General features: G+C 34.9%; 1 long non-coding RNA gene across 2 annotated transcripts; it reads left to right on the top strand.

The window, feature by feature from the left end:
• Positions 1-277: 277 nt before the first annotated feature.
• Positions 278-4,690, top strand: LOC113295726. Of its 2 annotated transcripts, XR_003332908.1 has the most exons (8): positions 2,212-2,374; positions 2,763-2,998; positions 3,164-3,205; positions 3,340-3,435; positions 3,524-3,607; positions 3,715-3,829; positions 3,983-4,057; positions 4,428-4,690. It is a non-coding gene; the product is annotated as an uncharacterized LOC113295726 (long non-coding RNA). The 2 variants fall into 2 exon arrangements; XR_003332909.1 differs by lacking the exons at positions 2,212-2,374; positions 3,164-3,205; positions 3,340-3,435; ... (2 more) ...; positions 3,983-4,057; positions 4,428-4,690 and adding exons at positions 278-996; positions 1,263-1,365; positions 1,448-1,880 and having other exon boundaries at positions 2,763-2,894.
• The last annotated feature ends 3,151 nt before the right edge of the window (positions 4,691-7,841 follow it).

Below are 7,841 nucleotides of genomic sequence, written 5' to 3' on the forward strand. Positions count from 1 at the left end.
TGTAACAGATGCCTGTCGTTACGAAATTTTTTATAGGAGTGCCAACCACACGCTTCGTCACACCTGGGTCGTAACACCTGGAGTCTGTACGTGTGCCATTCACACGCGTTCCATTGTGTTTCCACCCAAAGTGAAAAACACTAGAGGATATTTCCTCCCATGCGTGTGCGATTCACATGCGTGATATCGGTATACCCTAATGAAAGCAGATCGAATTTTCCCGTGACTCGACCAAAATTCCATTATCTCTCTCTCTTTCTTTCTTCAATCTTCTTATTCTTCTGTTCCCTGGAGAACCATTAACAATCGCCTTTGTACTACCACCACCGTCAACAACAACGTCAAAAACAACCAAATCTCTTTTACAATCAATAAACCGTCGATTAGATTTCATACCTTCCTTCATGAAACAAGGTTCAGTAAATTTTGAGTTCTAGATCTAGGTTTTTTAATGGGTTTTCAGAGTTTTGAAGTTAATGATTTCGAGCGAAATAGTGATTGATCGAGTGGATTTTAAGTGTTTTTGGAGATAATGAGGTGTTATTGAAGGAAAAACACAAATTTCAGAGAGGTTGAATCTCTTTCTCCATCAAGGGAGCTTCAATAAAGATCATGGTGATTCAAAACGATAAGTTCTTTAAACCCAATTCCATTTTTCATTGCATAGTCATATCTATGTTGTTTAATCGAAATATTGAATTTAGGATTCTGTAAAATTGATTTTAGGGTTTCGAGAGTTGGGAACTCTGTTTGAAACGTGAATTTTTTAGGAGGAAGGGCAGAATGAGAATTTCGACACTGTAATTAAGACGAAGAAGATGAGGGGAAAGAGGGGGAATTTATGAGATTAATGGCTTAAGAAAAAAATCAAATTCAGAAGATTCAGATACAAGGTGGCAGGAGAGCAAAGAGAAGAATTGTGCTAGTGGAAGTACAAGTAGAAGAAGAAGCAGATGAAGACCACCTCCACATTCTTTTTCTGTGGAGAATAAAGATGTCTGTGGAGACACTTTTTACATTTATATTTTGATTTACAATTACAATTTACATCCTTATTTGGCTGTGATTTTCTGTTTATGAGGTTAATTATTTGTTGTCAATAAGTAGGGGAAAGAAGAGGAGTTTTTAAATATCACCAATGTGTTGGTTTGAAATACAAAGGGGTGGTTGTTTGTTGCAAAAACTGTGAAGTTAAAGAGTAATAGAGAAGTTGATCTAATATGAATTAATTCATGTTTTTGTGTTGTTTTTTCATGGTGCAGAGGTATCCTGGACATACAACTGAAGCGATTGCAGAGTCTTTCCCAATTTGTCGTGGAAGCTGTAATTGCAAAACCATGATTGCGTTTTGGCAACATGTCTAAGGTTGATATTTTTGTACTTTCTGTTGGCTTTATTAAAGTAACCACTTGACCTTATTCAATTGATGAGTTCCATCCTTGCGCAGGATTTGAAGAGCCAGAAAATGAAGATGGAGGCAGAAGAGAGACTTAAATATTGTAAATATTTGTTACAAGCTCTTTTACCAGTCTTAAATCAAATCCACGAAGAGCAAGTAATGGAAAAGGAGATCGAGGCAAAGATTCAATGTGTCTGGCTTAAGCTTGTTCATCATTCACCCTTTTTATATTGTCCGTTTTTGAGTTAAGAAATATGTTTCTTTACTTAGGATAAATATTCTCCAAGATCAAAGTAATGTATGTTGGAAAGTGCTGGGTTAAGCTCATGCTTTTTTTATGTCAGTCAACTGTTTATGGTCTTTCCAGTTATTTGTAGTTATCTCACTACCTTCATGTTCTTTTATCTAGAAAATGGGCCTTACAGTTGAGAGTGTACGAGACTGCAATCGAGCTGTTGTATGTCTTCCTTCCTACACAAAGGTAAGGTTGTTCTTTTTGAATATAAGATAATGATGCATGAATTGCTTAAACTTTATTTGTTGGAATCACCTCTTGGAAAAGATAATATACATGAATAAATATCAACCTTTAAAGCAGATATGCTGCACATTTTTTCTCAATTGAATCTTTTGCTTATAAAGTTTGCATTATGGTAAAAACCTCATAGTTGAATGCATCTTCTAGCACTGAATTGCGTTTTATTTTTTCCATAGTCTAACCTAACTGTGAGAGGTTGAGTTTGCGTTTCTCAAAACTGTTTGTCATCACTTCATGCATGGTATAGGAGAGGGATGGCAAATGCTTCTATAGGAAACTACGAGGATGCAATCCAGGATCTAGATATGCCATGAACATGGAACTTTCCTCGGGTGGAAACAGTAATATAAAAGACGAACTTGAGATAATTAAAAAACAAAGTCGCGGAGTAAAAAACTCACCTAAGAAGGCCAGCAATATGAATTGTAGCTCCATTGGTTAGTACATCTCCACTGTTATCACTTTTTAAGACAAGCAGTTTTGTTATCTTTATCGTGAATTCTAGAAAATGCTCCTATTGGGTGACCCCAGTTTCTGTTAAGGTACTACGTATTTTTGGAATATGACTCATTGTCTATGATTTATGTTAACTCCTACTTAGCTGTATGATGTTACAGAAGGTGGTTCACATAATGCGGCTGCATCATAGCCAAGCATTTTTTTTTCTTTTGCCCCCCCCTAAAGATTGAATTATAATTGTTGATATGATAGTAGGGCCATTTCCCTGTTCATTATGTTCAATGACACTGTACTGTTCCCAGTATTGCCAAGAGCAAGCAATTGATCAAAAGCCTGGGATTGATCTAAACGGTAATCCTACTTCAGGAAATGTATCGACTGACCTTAAGCGATATGTTGAGAGAATCTCATTGGAGAACAATTCTGGACACCTTGTTGCTGATTCAAATCCTACCTGGGTGGCTGCACACAGATATGAATGTGGCGGTGTACATTGGCCAGCAGTTTTACCTGCTGAAATAGTTCTGGAAGGTCGATTTCTAGTAAAAGAAATAGAGAAGAGGAAGTACTCCAAGGGGGATATGGATTCACCCGAAGCTTTGGTATTTCCTCTGGTTATTTGTTGCTTTGTGAGTTCAGTTCTTTTCTTCGTTCTTGCCTTGAGAAAGGATTGAGTTCACTAATTGCTCACTTGTTTCATTTTTTTGTAGGATCTTTGTTATAACTATGATCTTTGCTCACTCATTGTTCTCACTTACTGTCTTCAGCTATCTTATGCAGATGAAATTTCACTGAGTGGGTTTTTGCAGGTATACATGCAGCTCAGTTTTGTGTAAAGGCATTTGTCCTCATCTATCCGTTATTTTATTTTCTTCTAAGTAACTAGTCTATTTGAGCAGGAATATCACTTCTAGGTAACTAATCTGTTTGAACTGTATTACAGAAACACAGATGACAGATGAGATTAATGAGAAGATTGAGAACATGAAGCAGGTTCAGGGAGCGTTGTGAAACCCCATTGGAGCAGCTGCCGACTTTGGTGGGGTAACCTTTTGCATTTTATTTATGTTTGTTAAGATTAAAATTAACCTTGACCGGAGAGTGATAGTTATCTTTGTTGTTTGTAGGATGAATTGGAATCTGAACTCGAGGAGTTGGAAGGAGCTGAGTTGGAGGAACAAATTTTACAACCTGCAACCATGGTAATCATGGTAAGATATTGGCAATCATGGTAATCATTTATAATCATGACATGGGTTCTATTGCTTATCAATTCTTGTAATGTTATGATTTTCTGTTTGTTTTTCTTGCCTCGCAGTTATGATGAAAAAGCTTTGACGAAGAAGATTTTGCACAAGTAATTGCAGCTTCAGCACCTGCAACTCTACCATCTACAGTTCAGACAGTTCACAGTTGATAGTCAAAAGTTCCAGGTAGCTCTTCTTTTTTGTATGTTTCATTATCTTTCCGTTTACTTGACCTCTGAGCATTATGAAACAATTACCGGATATAAGTTACAATATTTGTTTTTCATAGCTGATACTTACGTTTTTCGTTTCTCTGCTTCTTTGTTTTGCTTGATGCAGCTGGAGTGATCAAATCTTAACCAACTAATGAAAGCTTAAGGGATTGAATGGTTGGCTCCAGTTGGGGTTCTAATAGTAAGTGTTCTTATGCTAAGTCTACTACCGGACTCCTCATTTTTTTTCTCTTTTCATTGATTGTTACTTGGCATTTTGGGTTTCCACTATTTAAATCTTAAAATGCTATTAGGTAGATGTAATGTACTCTTACTCGATCATTTATCCTTACGTTGTTTGCCACTAATTGATATCTTCCAAGTTTCCTTCACATAGTTTTGTTGTATATTCTCAATAGCTGTGCTTTGCATGATTGTTTAGTTTTCTGGCTGTTTTCACGGTTGCAGCAACATAGCTGTTATAAATAGTCATGGATTAGAAATCATACATGAATCTTATGGCACATAGTATCCTTCTAAGATGTCTTACTGTTGTTTTCATATCTCCTCAGCTATGCGGTGGCAGATCTTTCGAGGGGTTTCCCGTTGGTGTTTCTCCGGCTACTTGAGCTGTTGGAATGACAAGAGGGCTTATACCCCAGAAAGCATATTCAAGCGAGAGGTTCTACCATTAAATGGCATCCATTAGCTCCCTTTGTAGCTGCAATTTTTGAGTAAGTTTCTTCTTATAGTGATTTAGAGAATGAACTGAACTTAGGAACTTAGTAGGTTTCTATGACTTTCCTCAGAATTTGATACTTAACAATAACATATCTTTTTGGTACTTAATAGAATTTCTATTCTTTTTGAATTTGTTTTCTTCTTTGAATTGATTGAATGTTGATATGAATTGGTTGATTGAAAAAAATATTGAATGTAGATTATGGATAGAATGAAAGATGCATGTAGGATATTTGGAATGGCAGGCGTATTTCCAGCAGAAAAATGAACTGCCGATCAATATTGACCTGGTCAGAATTGGTCTGTATTGACTAATTTTGACCAGGTCAATATTGACTGGCAGTACATTTTTTGCTTTTACCAAAACATTCGTAACGGCTTCAAGATGTTACGATTGTAAGGTTACAAACTTTCGTATCGGCTTGCCTGTTACGGCCGCGATGTAGTAACGGCTAGAGTCTGTTACAAAGGCCGTTACAACGCAAAATTCGTAACGGCCCCATTGCCGTTTTAGTAACGGCTAGTTTCTGTTTCTAATCCCAAAATTTGGTGTAGTGTACATACTCTTAGAATGCATGAAGAAATGTCTATTATAAATCATATTGATGATTATAATAAAATTCTCTTGGATTTGGCAAATATTGAAGTCAAAATTGAAGATGAAGACCAAGCATTAGGCTTGCTTTGTTCCTTACCACCATCTTATGATAACTTTGTTGATACCGTAATGTATGGGAAGAATACAATTTCCATGGAAGACGTTAAGGAGGCTTTGAACTCCAAGGAGTTGAAGAAGACCGGTATTGATGGTAAAGATAATTCGGGAGATGGGTTGTTTGTAAGAGGAAGAGGAAAGCAAAAGGATGGTTTAGATAGAAGTAGATCAAAGTCAAGGTCTAAATCTAAATCGGGTAAATTCAAATGCTTTCATTCTAAGCAAGGAGGGTATTTCAAGAAGGATTGTCCAGAAAGGAAGAATCTTGAGAAGAATACAAACCAAGGTACCGCGAAAAACGTTGAAGTAGAAAGTGATGATGGAACGGTTCTCATGGTTTACACCGAAAGCTCGGATAATGAGTGGATACTTGATTCGGGTTGTACTTTTCAAATGTGTCCTCATTGAGAATGATTTTCTACTTATCAATCTCGAGAAGGTGGAAGAGTTCTTATGGGAAACAATGTCACTTGTAAAGTGGTGGTGTAGGTACAATTCAAATTAAGATGCATGATGGTATTGTGAGGCCTTTAACCAAGGTTAGGCATGATCTTGCAGCAGAAAGAAAATCATCGAGCGTCCTGTTTCAGGCAGGGTAGCGGTGGTCCTCTAGAAATACTGTGGAGCGACTCAGAAACTTGTAAAGGAGGTCATCCATGGGAATAAAGTGCGTAAATTCTCTCAAGAATCAAGCGTTATTTAGGTTTAATATACAGAAAAATAATATAGACGTTTGATATACCCCAAGATATACCTTAACCAAGCCCCTAGTCGTTACGTAAACCATAGAAGCCCTCTATTTTTTTGAGAAGCTCATCTAGGTTATATGAGGCTCCTTTTTTTGTTTTTGTTTCTTTGACGAGTCTCGTAGAACTTTCCATTAGCAGTGTCAACACTAACCGTTCCTGGACCGACTCTTGAATGGTCAGAACACTACCCGATTGCTAACGAAGCCTTCAATTCTCCGTTATCGCATAAAATCGTTCAAGCAACTATATAATTACATGCATGTTGCATTTGTTTACCTGACGACTTTCATAACTTTTGAAAACAGAAAAATTGCGCTATACTTAATCTAACATTGGGCATGAAATCATGTTCCAACTGATATTTAACGTGACATTGGGAATGAAATCATGTTCCAACTGATATCCATATTTACCAATTGTTAGTACTTTTAACAAAAAATAATAGATTTATAGATCAAAAATAATAAGGTCGATTTATACGAAATCCATCCGATTGATCTTGATGTTCTTTATTTATAAATAACATGCAGAATAATTGGAAGCTAACATCCACGACTGCCTATTGATTAAATAACTGGAAATAATATCTTTTTTATAAAAAAAAAATGATGAACAAAATGAATTAAGTACCTAACGAAGATGAATGAGTTAAATTTACCAATAGGCAACAACCCTCTTTTAGTTTCTAGATTTTTTTTCAAAAATAAAAATGATGAAATAAATCAATCAAATACCTAATTAAGATGAATGAGTGGAAGTTAATTAGGGAACAACCCTCTTATAATTTCTATAGTTTGAATAAAATAAAAGTAATTATAAGTATTAGAGGTAAGAGTTTGCGTACCCCTTAAAAACCAAGATGCACAAGTACCCATCTTTTATTAGGTACTTGATTTTCAAAATCAATATATAGTATACGTTAGTTTCATTTCTATTGTTTCCAATCCGAATTTAAAAATTAACTACCCAATTGAAGGAAGAGATATTTGTACACCCTGGTTTTTGGGTTGTACAAATTTGAATTTGGATATTTTTATATCTTTTAGACACCTCTTATAATTATAATGTATTTGGATATTATAAATCCCAGAAGCAAGCCGGGACCAGATGTTGGAAACCGTGTTATCGGACTAACATAAATTTGGAAAAGTTGATCCGGCTAGACAATAAGACCGTATGTATCTTGACTATAGCTTCGTAGTGACAACCTTGATCGAATGTGTAGAATAGGTGGGAGGTTCAATCAATCCTAAAAGACCCATGTTTCGTCTAAGGGTGTCTAACCGCCGCATGGCCCGCATCTTTATGCTCCAAAAAACCGTTATGCAATTTTATAGAACCATGTTTTAGGGCATACAAGAAAATTTTAGGGCATACAAAATGATTACTCTAACTAGAGTACGGTGATAAGGGGTATTCAAGGATAGGTAAATTACTTAGTTATCCTTAATAAATTTATTTTTTAGTTATCTATTATTTATTTTGTCATTTAAATTCTTTTGCAAAAAGAAATGTATTTAATTTTTTTTTCGTTTTTTATCTTTTTTAGTTTTCTTTTTCTTTTTCTGTTTTATTTTTTAAGTTAAAAAACTTTTCAAAAAAAGTAAAATAAAAATATTTTAAAAAATTAAAACTTTTAATTTTAAAAATATTTACTATTTTCTTAAAGAAAATAGTATAAAAAATAAAAAATATTTAATTTTATAAAAATATATTTATTTTTATAATTCTTTTTACTTTTTTAAAAAAGTAATTAATTTAAGAAAAAACAGAAAAAAAAA

Source organism: Papaver somniferum, chromosome 7, assembly GCF_003573695.1.
Source record: "Papaver somniferum cultivar HN1 chromosome 7, ASM357369v1, whole genome shotgun sequence".
Taxonomy (NCBI): Eukaryota; Viridiplantae; Streptophyta; class Magnoliopsida; order Ranunculales; family Papaveraceae; genus Papaver; species Papaver somniferum.